This window comes from Tursiops truncatus, chromosome 15, assembly GCF_011762595.2.
Source record: "Tursiops truncatus isolate mTurTru1 chromosome 15, mTurTru1.mat.Y, whole genome shotgun sequence".
NCBI lineage: Eukaryota > Metazoa > Chordata > Mammalia > Artiodactyla > Delphinidae > Tursiops > Tursiops truncatus.
Window position 1 is genome coordinate 15239570 of NC_047048.1, and position 14924 is coordinate 15254493.

Sequence of the window (14924 nt, forward strand, 5' to 3'; positions counted from 1 at the left end):
GAGGAAAAAGAAATAAGACCATTGGATCAGGATGAGAAGCTACCAACAAGGGTGTGGGGACATATTTTAATAAATAAGCTGGTGGGACTTCCCTGGTGGCACAGTGCTTAAGATTCCACACTCCCAATGGAGGGGGCCTGGGTTCGATCCCTGGTCAGGGAACTAGATCCCACATGCATGCTGCAACTAAGAGTTTGCATGCCACAACTAAGGAACCCACGTGCTGCAACTAAGACCCGGCGCAACCAAATAAATAAATAATTTTTTTAAAAAAAGAATGAATGCAAAAATAAATAAATAAATAAGCTGGGTTTATTTTTGATAAAAAAACTTTCACACTCTGATCACCACAGGAAGTTGCTCGGATATCACGGCCCCTCTGTGCTCTTAGCAGTGGCCAAGGGCCCACTTTAAAGGCATAGGCAATATCTCAGAAAGATTGTCCAACCCCCAGAGCCTTTCTTAATGACCCCCCCTATGGTGTGCACCTGACCAGGTAACCACAAGGTGGGCACCTAGCTATAAGCTCCCATCCATCCCCTACCCCTACTCTTGACAAAAGCTTAGCTTGGGTTCCCCTGTACATGAACACTGAGACAAGGGGAAGTAATTTATCTGAGAGGTAATCCAGGAAACACTGGTGAGGAAATGAGCCCATAAAAGCTGTGAGATGGAACAAGTTACTGCTGTGGATGATTGGAGCTCAATACACTGAGGAACTCTGAAATCCAGGGTAGAACATGCCTCAGAGTTATCCACCTGAGAGGAGAGGGGGCTAGACTTTTTATCCACAACTCACATCAGCTATCAGTGGAGGGCTGCTTTCCGGGAAAGCCTTACTTCTCTGGTGCATCCTATTTGCCCTCCACCCAGGCACAGAAGGCTCCAGGAGCCAGAGAGAGCCCGCAGGCAGGCAGGTACTGGCAGCTGGAAACCTGGCCAGCTTGCATGAGAATGATAAACACTGATGGGACGTGAATGGAGCAATTGCAATGTCTGCTACAGATACTCAGATATTTTTTCATAGCACTCATTATTACATGAAATTATATTGCATATTTATTTAGTTTATCTATTGTCTGACTCCCCAGCTAGAGTCTATAAGCTCCAGAGAGCAGAGATTCTTGTCTGTCTTGCTCATCACTCTATTTCCAGTGCACAGAAGAGTGCCTGGTTCATAAGAGAGATCCCCCCGCCCCTCCCTCAGAGAGAGAATTCTGGAAAGAGGGCAGGATAGCAAGCACCAAGAATCCTTCCTCCCCAACTAGATAGCGATTGTACCAGAAGAATCTCTCTGATGTAACTATTTAGGAGCTCTGAGTCTATAATGCACCAAAAAAAAAAAAAAAGACCTGTGGTTAATTTCAGTGTATTTCAGCTCTTAGCACTGCAGCAGCTACCTACACTACCTGCAGCTACCTCACTAACTGCAATCCCATGGCAAGCTTTGCAGGAGCAGGTTGCATGAAGCTTGTAGGAACCAAGGTGTCAAGAACCCATCCGTTTATGATGCCTATCATGGAATCTTAACTACAAAATCTTCAAAACTTGAAATAATTTGAGTGAACCAGTGTTCCTAACATCAAATCAATCTAAATAGAGCATAAGGCGTTTTGCTGGGTCAGATTAAAAACAACCTCCATGCTCTCTCGCCTCCTCGCTTCCAAGACGACCAGGAAAAGAAGGAATAATCGTCGTGCCAAAAAGGGGCGCGGCCACGTGCAGCCTATTCGCTGCACCAGCTGTGCCCGATGCGTGCCCGAGGATAAGGCCGTTAAGAAGTTCGTCATTTGGAACATTGTAGAGACCGCAGCCGTCAGGGACATTTCCGAAGCGAGTGTTTTCGACGGTGAGTGAGCTCCTGGCGCGAACTGTCCTATGTGCTTCCCAAGCTGTATGTGAAACTACATTACTGCGTGAGTTGTGCCGTTCACAGCAAGGTAGTCAGGAGTCGTTCTCCGGTAGCCCGGAAGGACCAAACAGCTCCATCCCGATTTAGGCCTGCGGGTGCTGCGCCACGACCTCCGCCAAAGCCCACGGAAGGAGCTAAGTCCTTAAAGGCTAAAGAAATACGGTCCCCTGGAAAGACAATAAAACGGAAATTATACTTTAAAAAAAACCCACCATTTGCTTAGTGATTTACGGGTCCCTTTCACAGACATAATCTCTTCTGATATTCATGCTCAAACTATGAGTTAGATGCTATTATTAATTCTAATTATCATCTTTCTTGTGCAGAAGTTCTTTTGTTTCATGTGGCCAAATTTATTATTAGGCTTTTCTGTAACTTGTTTAATAAACCTCCAGAGTTAGAAAATTTTTTTCATCTATATATTCTTCTCAACTACTTCTTTTCCTTCCATTATTTAACTTCTTACTTTGTGTACTGTTGAATTTTTTGGGTGCAGTGTGAAACAGGGAATCCAGTTTCATTTTTGTCCATATGAACAAATAATTTTCCAGTTCCATTTACTGAAAAGAGTTTAAAATAAGCTTTTAGAAGGAAATTTTACTTTCCTATATTTGTCAAATTTTTTTTTACTACCCATCTGTTTTCTACCCAAGTCAGTGTAATGCAAGATTCCAGTGTTACGTATCACCCCAGAGCAATTATCTTCTTTCTGAGTCTGAGTAAATTAGGGTATCCAGAACCCACAGCCCAACTCTGTGGAAAACCACTTCAAAGAGAAGAAACTTTTGTTTCCTCCCCAAGGGCAAAAATGTTGGGCAGCAGGAACCTCGAATCATAACCCTATTTCCTACTTGAGGCAGATTCAATGGGCAAAAAAGTCATCATTTGCAGATAGTGTGAAAATCCAACACCATTAAGTGATAACTTGTTAGAACTAATCTTATTCAGCAAGATCAACATATAAAAATCTAATCCATTTCTTGTTCAGCTAAGACTAATTTTCTGATTAGAAAATATAATAGGAAAAACACCATTCGTAGCACCAAAAAGCTATAAAACACGTAAGCATAAATCTAACATGAAATATGTGTGAACTATTTATTTTTTAAGCTATTAGTCTTTCCTAAAGGACATAAAAGAATAGAGGGGGCTTCCCTGGTGGCGCAGTGGTTGAGAGTCCGCCTGCCGATGCAGGGGACACGGGTTCGTGCCCCGGTCCAGGAAGATCCCACATGCCGCAGAGCGGCTGGGCCCGTGAGCCATGGCCGCTGAGCCTGCATGTCCGGAGCCTGTGATCCACAACGGGAGAGGCCACGACAGTGAGAGGCCCGCGTACCGCAAAAAAAAAAAAAAGAATAGTGAGAGATGCCATATTCATGGGTGACAAGGCTCAACATTATAAAGATATCAGTTCTCTGTCAGATTACTCAGTAATTCAGTGTAACCTCACCCAACAGGATTATTATCGAATTTGACAAGCTGATTCTAAAAATCACCTGGAGCAGAAAACACACAAGAATAGCCTAAAAAACTATGAAGCATACCTTATTACATAACTCCATTCCATGGCCAGACATGCCATATCACAGCACTACCTTAAAGTCAGATAAGCAAAGGTAAGGTGTTGGTTCTGGAATAAATACATAAAACCAAATACATAAAACCAATACTGGTGTATATACAAAAATCTGATATTCCCACCAGAATTAGTATATTTCTTTTAATGAAAAAGCAAACAAACTTTATCTGATCCCACTTCCTCCACCAACCACTGCCCCATTTTTTTGCGTCACTTTTGCAAAGCAAATTCCAGACCAGTTGTCTGTATTTGCTGTGCCCAGGTCTGCCCTTCCCACTCTCCCTTGAACCCATTCCATTCCAGCCTTTGCCCCACCCCAGCCTCCACTTCGCCAAAACTTTTTTCATCACTGTCACCAAGGATAAGTGGTTAGCTCCAAGAACTGGTTTGCAATCTTCATCTTAAGGGATTCCACAGCAGCTTTTCACATTTGCCCACTCCTTCCAGGGATTAATTTGTATATTGGCTTCCAAGGACCCTCACTCACCTGCTTCTCCTTCACCTCCATCTCTCCTTCCAGGTTCTTTGGCCAATCCCTCCTTTTCTCCCCAACCTGGTAAGGAGGATTCCAGAGCTCAGTCCTTGGGCCTCCTTTTTTATCTACTCCTGTCTTTGGGTGGGCTCAGGGCTATAAACATCACCCATATGTTGCTAATCCTCGGTTTCTGTCTCCAACCCAGACCTCTCCTGAGCTCCAGACTCGGATAGCCAATGGCTCGCCCCATGTCTGACAAGCTCCGCAAACCAAGATGTCTAGACCTGAACTCCTGATCACTCCCAGTTATGCTCCCCGCATCTGGGCCCATCTCAGCCTCCAGCGCATGAGACAAGGCTAGGCCAAGGCACAACTGATTCCACCGGTAAAGTTACAATGAGCCACTGTTAGGTCCATACAGTTTATTACTTACATAGACAGCAAAACCAATCCTTCCATAGTCGTCCTACACATCAAAAAGGACGATACCAAAAAAGGGAGGCTATATCCTAGACTAAGAGACAAAGCAGTTTTAATCTGGAGCTCTGCTGGGGGGCAGGGGGCGGTGGGTGAGGCAGAGAGCCTCATGCATATTCAGAACCTGGGACATGAGTCATGACTCCTGAGACCCTCCTAAGGGACGTAGGAGGTGAGCAGGGGGTGGCCCCCGAGCAGCTCCTCATCCTCTGTTCCAGGAAGATCGCAGACGTTCTGCTGAAACTCAGACAAGCTGTGGTTCAAGCCTTTGCCTGTGTGGCCCGTGTGGTAGTGCCAGGTGGCTGGGGGCACCATGGCAGCGCTATTCCCCCACTTTCAATCAGTGGCAGTAGTGTCCCTGTGAGACAGGCTGGCGCCTGGGACTCTTTGCTGCAGTGCTGTAATGCTTGCACCCAGACAAATATCTCCTTGAGCAACAAAATACAAAGAAACTGTAAGGGGCTATAACTGCATGCATGCGCAGTTGGGGCAAATTCTGGACAAAAGATACAAAACACCAAAAAAAAAAAACAAACGCAACTGCCACTTCTGAAGAAAAGGGAGCTAAAACAGGGTACTGCACATGCCCCCTGCAGTCAACACCACCTAAGAGGTGGGCAAACCACCTAAGCCACGCCTCCAACCCCACCCCCTGGACACACCCCTACCCTCGCCCCATATAAAGAGCTGGCTCATCCCCGCCCCCTTCGGGGAGCGAGCAAGGAAACCTGCTACTTGTTTTTACCCCCTCCTACAGCTGCAGGAACCCCAATACAGACTTGCCTGAAGTTCCTCACTGGCCTCTTCTCAATTTCAGTTGATTGGGGAAGGCCAAAAACCCTGGTCAGTAACACTTACAGTCACTCAGACTGAAAGTCATAAGGAAATCCTACGGCTCTACCTTCAAATATGTCCAAAAATATAACCCCTCCTTACCAACTCCACTGTTACCAAAATTGTGGAAGCCACCATTGTCCCACCTGGAATGGCGCCTTAGACCTTGTCTGTGCCCCACTGCTTCTCTATTTCCCCCCAACAACACAAAGTCAGTTTTCAACATCGTAGCTAGAGGGAGACTTTCAAAACACAAGGCATATATTATTCCTCTGCTCCAAAGCTTACAAAGTCTCCTCACCTCGCTGAGAGTCCAAGCCAGTCTTTCCATAACCTACCAGGTCCTGCGTGATCTGTCGTCCCAGCCTCCACCCTTGCCTCTCCTTCTCTTTGAGCCCTTGCTCCCCCCACTCCAGCCACATTGGCCTCCTTGCAGTTCTTCAAGTCCAGCACATCAGCTCTTCCCTCTGATTGGAGTATTTTTGCCCCAGATCTTTGCATGGGTCACTCCCTCACCTCCTTCAAACAAGTGGGTTTGCTATCAAATGATTCTCCATGCTCAGCCTTACAAATCCTCTCTGCCGTGTTTCTTCTCCCAAACTTTCCTGGCTTTGCTCTCAAGAGAAAGAAGGTAGCAGGGTCTCCATCTCCTGTTGCCCCGTGCAGCACCCAGGATCAAGGCTCCTTTCTCCCCACCACAATCTCTCAGACCCATCTCTCCAAATCTCTTTTCCCTCACCTAGCCAGATAACTTACCTCTGTCTAAACCCCTCCAATTTGCCTGACATACCACATTCAAAGGCAATTGCCTCACAGGATCAACCCTCCTAAGAAGGTTCTGGGAAGTACCAACAACAAAATATTGTTTTTCCATTACACTGAATTGCCAAGGAAAGTTCCACTTGAATGTTATCCTCAACAATCTGGTTAAGCCTTTGACGCCTGGGGCCAGACTTGGGGGGTTAAAATCCTAGCTCTATAAGCCTGGGACCTTGACCAAGTTACTCTCTGGACCCCGTTGTCCTCAACTGGGAAATAATGGTAATAATAGTACTCACCCCTTGGGGTTGTTGTGATGATTAAATGAGATAATAGATGTCAGAGTGCACGTAGTGAATATTCAGTCAACATTAGCTATAATTATTTGACCCACTGTGTCTTGGGCTGACCATGATATGGCTGGCATGACCCCAATGACACATAAATGGTATATTGGCATCAGAGTTGCCTGTCACTCAGTTGGAAGCATTCTAGACTTTTCCACCTGCTCCCTCAGTTGTCCAAGCAGGGAGCCAAATGTCAGGCAGATCAGAGAAAAATTCCTACCACAGGCTTGATGGGTGTCTTGGGCGTTTCCACCAAAATCATACTAAGAACATGGTTGGCCAGAGGTCAGTCACAGGGCAGGGTCAGATGTGCACTGCCACCACCCCTGAAATACTTCCTCCTGCTTCCCATCCTTGAAAGCAGAAGTAGCTCAGGATCTGACCTGAGCAGAACAGAGGAGAAAACTACTAATTCCTGGAATAGGACGGGGAGGAAGTTGTGCTTCTGTCAGGGGAGGAGAAGAACCAGAAGCTCTTTTGAGCAGATTATTTTGCTTCTGGGGTGAGGGGGGTAGATGCAAATGTAAAAGGGCAACCGCCTCTCCCCAACCCCACAAGCCAGGTTCTTCTGGAGCGTGAGTCTGATGTGTCCTAAGATATCTGACTGTTCAACCCCTAAGAAGTTGGGGCAGGCCTAGGAAGCCACTGTAATTGTATTTCTTTCTCCCAATTGTATGAGCTATGCAAACAGTGTTATGACAATACTAAAGAAAACAAGAAAAAACAACACAGAGTCCCACGACCATAATATATCAGCTTTTCTGCACAGATACTATTTACAAACTTGTCATGATAGGATAGGTTTGATTCTGTACTATGGTTTTGTCATATAACGTTTTAGCACAAATATTTCATGTAGCTTTCCAAGACTTTATTTTTAAAATTTTATTAGGGTATAGTTGATTTACAATGTTGTGTTAGTTTCAGGTGTATAGGAAAGTGATTCAGTTATACATATACATATATTCATTATTTTTTAGATTCTTTTCTCATATAGGTAGGTTATCACAGAATATGGATAGAGTTCCCTGTGCTATACAGTAGGTCCTTGTTGGTTATCTATCTTATATATAATAGTGTGTGTGTGTTCATCGCAAGCTCTACAGGGATATTCTAATGGTATAAAATATTCCATTAAGTTGAGAAATTTTAGTGTTTGACTATTTTAGGCAATACTGCATTAAACAACTTTCTACACACAGCTCTTTGCAATTCTTTTCTTCAGATATAATTTTTTAAAACATTTTATATTTATTTTGGCTGTGCTGGGTCTTAGTTGCGGCACACAGGATCTTCATTGCGGCATACGGGATCTTTGTTGCAGCATGTGGGCTCTTAGTTGCGGCATACGGACTCTTAGTTGCAGCATGCATGTGGGATCTAGTTCCCCCACCAGGGATCGAACCTGGGCCCCCTGCATTGGGAGCGCAGAGTCTTACCCACTGGGCCACCAGGGAAGTCCCCAGATAGAACTTTTAAGATGAAATGACTGGGGCTAAGATGATGCACTCTTTGGGACCCTTCCTGCTCACTGCCAAATGACTCTCCAAATGGGTGGTACTACATGCATTCTATTTTGAAGCCAATGTTTGCAGAAAGCTTTATAGTTTCAAGCCATTTTATAAATTTTTGTCTCAACACCCCCGGGCAGGTTGGTCTGACTTCCACCTCCACTCATTATTCTGTCTGTCTCTCCAATAGGAACTGGAAAAGCTGTTTACAGGTTTTCCCAACCTGTCTCACAGCGAGGAGTGGTCATGTGACCCCATTCTGACCAATGAGATGTAAAGGAAAGCCTTGATGGACAGAGGGCTGACACTGCCCCTCCTTGACCATCGATGTTCCCTTCTCCCCCCTCCCCCTTTCCAGAATGCGGAAGTGATGCTTTGGGCAAACTAAATTTCGAAGGAGTAGAGGTAACGAAAAGGGAATTGGAGTCTATTCACAGAGAGGAGCAGAGATGTGAGGGAGCGGCACAGCCTCTGAGAGAGGGGTGAAGAGCAGCCTGGTTCTGGGGGTGCTTAGTCCCCCAGAACACACGTCCTCACACCTGAGCCCCATGTATCTTCACACCAAGCCCCCATATTCTTGCAGAAATTCAGGCAGGTCTCTATCCCTTGCAGATAATCAACCCTGCAGGGATTACAGCAGTTCTTCTCACGATTAATATGTGAGAAGTGGGTGGATTTAAAGGATCCAGGCAATTAGGGGTTTGTTCTTCCCAAAGCACAAGAAGAGAGGAAGGTGTTCATACACCAGAGGCCCACTGATCGCTGTCTGAACCACTTGCAACCTGTGGGCGGTGTGGAGGGTGAAGCAGGTTGTAGGAGTGACAACCAGGTGTCCGTGATTTTCCAACAATCCCGACTTCAAGTTTTTTAAACTTGAAGTTAAAGCGTGCCCCCAATTTGTGGCCAAATAGGTCCAAGAATCAACAGGGAAAAGGGATCCCATTAGATCCATCTTTATACCCTCTTCAAAGCAGCATCAGTCAGCAGAAAGCCAACTGGGCACAGAAGTGCTCTGTGGAAAGTGAAACATAAAGGTTGGTCATAAACATAAACATTGGTCAGAGTCAATCACTGGAAGCTACATGGCGTCACGGTTAAGAGTATGGCGGTTGACCTTGGTTCAGTTACTAGCTCTGCTTTCTTCTAGCTGTATGACTTTGGGCAAGTTAACTCACTTCTCTGAGCCTCATTTTCCTTATAATATAATTAGAGATCATGTTACTTAACAATAGTGGACATTGGTTGTTTTTAGGCCACTCAGCATTCATTCCCCCCTTCTTTTACTAATAACAGTCAATTTCCTGTTGGCCAGCTACCTCCCCACCATTGTATACAGTCCTGGTGAGACAATAAATCAAGGTAAGTTAAGGTGCCTTACCTTTTCTTAACTAAATGAGTAGCCTCTTGCCCGAAGCTAGGCAAAGTGGACTCTACGTTTAATTTGAATTTTGAGCACAGTGATGCAAGGGTAGAAAACTAATATTTGGTTTATTTCTCTCTTGGCAGGACCTCCAAAGCCATGGTTTCTGTCCTCTGTGTTTTTCAACCCTCTCTTCCATTCTTTAAGCCACTCTATTTCCTTCCAGTAAATTCCATTTTTTACTTGTTAGCTAGAGTCTGTTTCTGTTATTTTTGCCCAGAATGCCCCAACTGATGCACTACGTAACAACAATCAAAAACTTGTAAGGATTAAGTTAAATAATGTATGTGGAAGAGCTTAGCACAGCGGCTGGCATATAGGATGTGCTCAACAAATGGTAATTTGTATTAGTCGAGGGTGAGGTTCAACTGCTGTCATAGGACCCCAAATCTTAGAGGCTTAAGCTAGACTGTCCTGCTGACAGCCCAGGGAGGTAGAGAGGCTCCACAGTGTTGGAAAGCCCGACTCCTTCTAGCAAGTTGCTCTGTCATCCCAAGGGACTGTTCCCATCCAGCCCATCAAAGATGGCCCACCGCCATGTCCACCCTCCAGCTGGCAGGAAAAATAAAGAATGTGGATGTGACTCTTTCCTTTAAGAGTGTGACCCAAAAGTTACACATATCATTTCCAGTCCCATCTCATTGGCCAGAACTTAGTCACATGATCACACACAGCAGCGAAGAAGCCTGGGAAACATAGTCTTTATTCTAAGTAGCCATGTGCATGGTTAAAATTTGGAGTTGAATTAGTAAAGAAAAAAGAGGAAGACAGATACTAGGAGACAACTAGCTCTCTCTGCCACGTTATCATTGCCACGACACTAAACATCCTCTGGATGAAACGTCTCCGGTTTGACAAAGTAACCTTGACCCTTGATCTGATGCTGTATCATTATTGTCACATCCAGCTTCAGGGCCTCCATATTCAGGGCTTTACAGGCCTTGGGGTTCAAAGAAAGGCTGCACGTATAAGAGCTTTCCTCCAGAAAAGTTTTGTGTGGCTTAAATAAGATCAAGAAACAGGGAGAAACGGGGACTTAGTTGTTCTAAATGAAGGAACGAGGGTTAGAGAATGGGTATGCCTGGAGAGGCCAAGGAAGGCAGGCATTACCCCCTCCAAGGGGCTCCTCAGCAGAGAAGGGGGCCATGGTAAAGCTAAATATCACCCCCAGGAACACCTTGAACCTCAGATCCTGAGGACCACGAGCAGGAGATGGACCCAGCCGCACACGAGTCAGATTAGGGGCACCTCCAACAGCCAGTAGGCAGCCAGGCACATGAGGAGCCCTCTGTTCTCTCTCCAGTTCTTTCCTCCCAGTCTCTCACCCTGGAGGAGCTACAATCAGAAGAGGGAAGAGGAAAGCAGGAAGAGTAAGACAGTAGATCACAGCCCCATCCTCTCAAAGTCCCTAGAGCCAGAAATGGACCTTATATTGTATGGTGAATTACATATACATCTATCTTTCCCCCAGACTATTCATTCAACAGATATTTACTGAATGCCTATTATGTGCCAGGAGCTGTGCTGGGCTCTAAAGATATACATGTGAACAAGAAAGGAAAAATATCCCTACCCTCAGAGAGTTTATGTTCTCAGGGAATAATAGACTCTGCTTCACTAGAGAGCTGGGATTGTGTCAAATTCATGGCTCTATCCCAGGGCCCAATATTATCTTTGACTGGGGCTCAGTGACTGTTGTTTAGATGAACCACATCACAATTTTGATTTTGTGTTAAACACTTGTGGTTTCCTCCCTGCGTCCAATTTCCCTCTTCTCAGCAACTTTCAATTCCCATTTGAAGGACTATGTCTGAGGGTGGAGCATGTGGACTAAGCTAAGACAATTTGTATATTCCAGACCCTTGACTTCAGTGATGGGTTTAAGTATGGGCATGTGGTCTAAACCAGACCAATTACAGTGGATCTGAGGAAAAAGACGCTTTTGCTCTTTCCAGTGCAATATAAAACTTGGACTCAACTGCAGCCATTTTTGCTATTGTGGAGAAAGTCCACCTGAGGATGAATCAACACATCACAGAAATAGAGCCAGATCCCACTTGAAAATATGAAACTCTGGATCAAACCACAGCTGAACTCCTCTCTACCTCTGGACTTTCCAGCTGTATGACTCAATGAATTCTTTTCATTGCTTAAGTCATTTTGAGTTGAATTTTTCATTTGCAACCAAAAGCATCCCAACCGATTCAGAGAGTTTGTTTTACAAAGTGGAAGAATATCCAAGTAGATATACGATGCAGACAGTTTCTAAAAGGGAGTCCAACACAAAACTGAAAGACAGAGTGTGTGTAAATCTACATGAGGTATCGAAGAGCCCAGAGAAGAAGCAGAGAACATCAGGGGTTTATTTGGAGATATTGGAAAGCTCCTGCCGTATAATATGGAAAAGAAGAGAGAGTTCAGACTTCTAGGTGCCTTCTTCAAAACCTTTCAATAATTTCTTATCACCAACAGTTAAAAGCCAAACTCATTAGGCCCTGACAATTTAGTCCATAAATACCTTTGATTCATTTCTAATCATTTATAGCCCACGCACAATATATCAGTTACACTTAGCGTGCCCTGTATGGAAGCCAACATCCAAGATGGCCCCTAACAATCTTCCTATCCTAATATTCATACCCTTGTGTAGCCCCCCTTCCACGCTGAATCATGGCTGACCTGTGTGACCAAGAGAAGAGAGCAGAAGTGAAGGTGTGTGGCTCCCAAGGCATTTCAGCTTCTGTCTTGCTCCCTTGGATGGTTCTGTCTCTGGAGGCTGGAGGAAGCCACCCACCATGCTGTGAGGACACTCAAGCTACCCTGTAGAGAGACCCTGGTGGAAAAGAACTACTGAGGGGAAGGTATGAAGATTTCCCATATACCTCCTACCCCCATATATGCATAGCCTCCCCAATCATCAACATCCTCCACCAGTGACATTTTTACTGTCTCCATAGTTTTACCTTTTCCAGAATGTCATATAGTTGGAATGATACAGTATGCAGCCTTTTCAGACTGGCTTCTCTCACTGAATAATATGAATGTAAGGTTTCTTCATGTCTTTTCATGGTTTGGTAGCTCATTTCTTGCTCGTGATGAATAACATTTGGTTGTCTGGATGTACCACAGTTTATTTATCCATTCCTCTCCTGAAAAATATCTTGGTTGCTTCCAAGTTTTGGCAATTATGAATAAAACTGCTGTAAATGTCCACGTGCAGGGTTTTGTGCGGACGTAAGTTTTCAGCTCCTTTGGGTGAACACCAAGGTGCATGGTTGCTGGATTCACGCAGTAAGAGTATGTTTAGTTTTGTAAGAAATTACCAAACTGTCTTACAAAGTGACTGCACCATTTTGCATTTCCACCAACAATGATCATTGTTATTTTAAGCCACTAAGTCTGGGGTCATTTGTTATGAAGCTTTAGATAACTAGTTCAACCTACCATGGAACATGTCTAGAATGCCTTTCTTCTGCTTCTCTTTGTCATCCTCAGAAACTCCTGCCTGCTTTGATTTTCCTACTCAGACCCAGGCTGTCTTCCATACAGCTCTATTAAGAGTCCTCACACTGGGATCTCGTTAAGGGTTTAAGACGTTATTTTTTCCACTATTTTTTATTGAAGGCAATTTTTTAATTTTTATTTTTTATACAGTCTTTAAAGGTTACACTCCATTTACAGTCACTACAAAATGCTGGCTATATTCCCTGTGTTGTACAATTCATCCTTAGAGCCTATCTCACGCCCAGTAGTTTGTACCTCCCACTCCCCTACCCTTATATCGCCCCTCCCCCTTCTCCCCACTGGTAACCACTAGTTTGTTCTCTATATCTGTGAGTCTGTGAAGGCAACAATTTTGAATTACCCAATTTATATTCTCAGGACTGAGCATGGTACATGCCATGTTAAAGGAGCTTAGCAAATACCAAATGAATAAATAAGTAATGGAAAGTTCAGCTCTGGGCAAGACAAAAAATGACTTCCACTGGTCTGGGGAGCAAAGAAGGAAGGAGTGGAGAGACGAACCAAAGATATTATTGCAGGACGGGTCTCGCTCCCAGCTCCTTAGTTCACATTGAAAAACTCCTTTTCCTGGTCATAAATATGCCAACGAAGCCTAGGTAAGCTATAGTAGGTGGTTCCATAGTGGTTTTCACTCTCAAAAAATTACCCTGCGGATAGAAAAGTGTAAGAACCATTGCAACATAAAACTGGAGCAATCATGTGGCCAAAAGCTGAGTGTCATGGCCATGGTCAGGGGAGGGAAGGAGGCTGGATTTGACAGTGTCCAGAAAAGAGGAACATCTGGTTTCAGACACTTCCTGCTCACAGACAGAGCAAGAGGAAGTGGGGTTTAAAAGGGGGCCCATCAGTGGGGTTAGAAAAGCCACGGACTGGGTTTATATTTGCAGAATCTTTATAATGAAGGTTATTTTGAGGGTAGAGAGTAGAAAGGTCTCAGAGTTAAAGCACTGAGTCTAGAAACAAACTGGAATTTGAGAAAAAGCTGGAATCATGTCCAGTTAGAACACAGGAGGGAGAGGTGCATCTTGGAAACATTAGAAAGTAGAAATGGAGAACAAATTCAGATTCAGTTCTAGATATAGGATTTAAGTGATGGATCTGAACAAAACTAATAAGGTAGCATTAATAGATATATGTGGAAGATTAACTTTCAGAAATAGGATATAGGGCTTCCCTGGTGGCGCAGTGGTTGAGAGTCTGCCTGCCAATGCAGGGGACACGGGGTCGTGCCCTGGTCCAGGAAGATCCCACATGCCGCGGAGCGGCTGGGCCCGTGAGCCATGGACGCTGAGCCTGCGCTTCGCAACGGGAGAGGCCACAACAGTGAGAGGCCCAGGTACCGCAAAAAAAAAAAGAAATAGGATATAGTTTTTTAAGCACTAAAGCACATTTTGCGAAAACCATTCCAATTTTATGCCACACGAGGGCAGAAATAGGGAATTTCCTGGTGGTCCAGTCAGCGATTAGGACTTGGTGCTTTCACTGCCATGGCCCGGGTTCAATCCCTGGTTGGGGAACTAAAATCCCACAAGCCTTGAGGCATGGCAAAAAAAAAAAAGAAAGGCAGAAATGATACACGCCATATTCTCTGATCATGTTACATGAAGGTGAAAAATAGAAAATATCAAAAATACAACTAAAAATGCCTAATTTTGAAGATTGAATATTGTAAGAACTTAGAACAAATAATTAATGCACAGTAATAATAACATATTATATTTTAAAGCAATAATAATAAAACACTAACAACAATTGACATTGTATGAGCATTTGCCCTGTGCCAGGCACAGCTCTAAGTGCTTTGCATGTGTTAACTCATCTAATCTTCACAGAAATACTACGAAGATATTATTATCCCCATCTTGCAGATGAAGAAACTGAGGCACATAAAAGTCATGTAATTATATATCAAGTTTTTACAACAGAGTTTATATCTGTTGGGATGCTTTGGGCTACAAATTAATAGAGATCCCAATTCAAGCAATAGTCAATGTATCATATCACAGAACAAAACCAGAGGGTGTCTCCAAAGCTGGGTATCCAGCTGCTCGGTGGCATTATTAAGGACCCAGTGATTTCGTGTCA

At 44.3% G+C, this 14924-nt stretch overlaps 1 pseudogene; it reads left to right on the plus strand.

Moving 5' to 3' along the window:
* Positions 1-1641: 1641 nt before the first annotated feature.
* Positions 1642-4327, plus strand: LOC117308152 (small ribosomal subunit protein eS26 pseudogene; annotated as a pseudogene).
* Positions 4328-14924: the final 10597 nt, after the last annotated feature.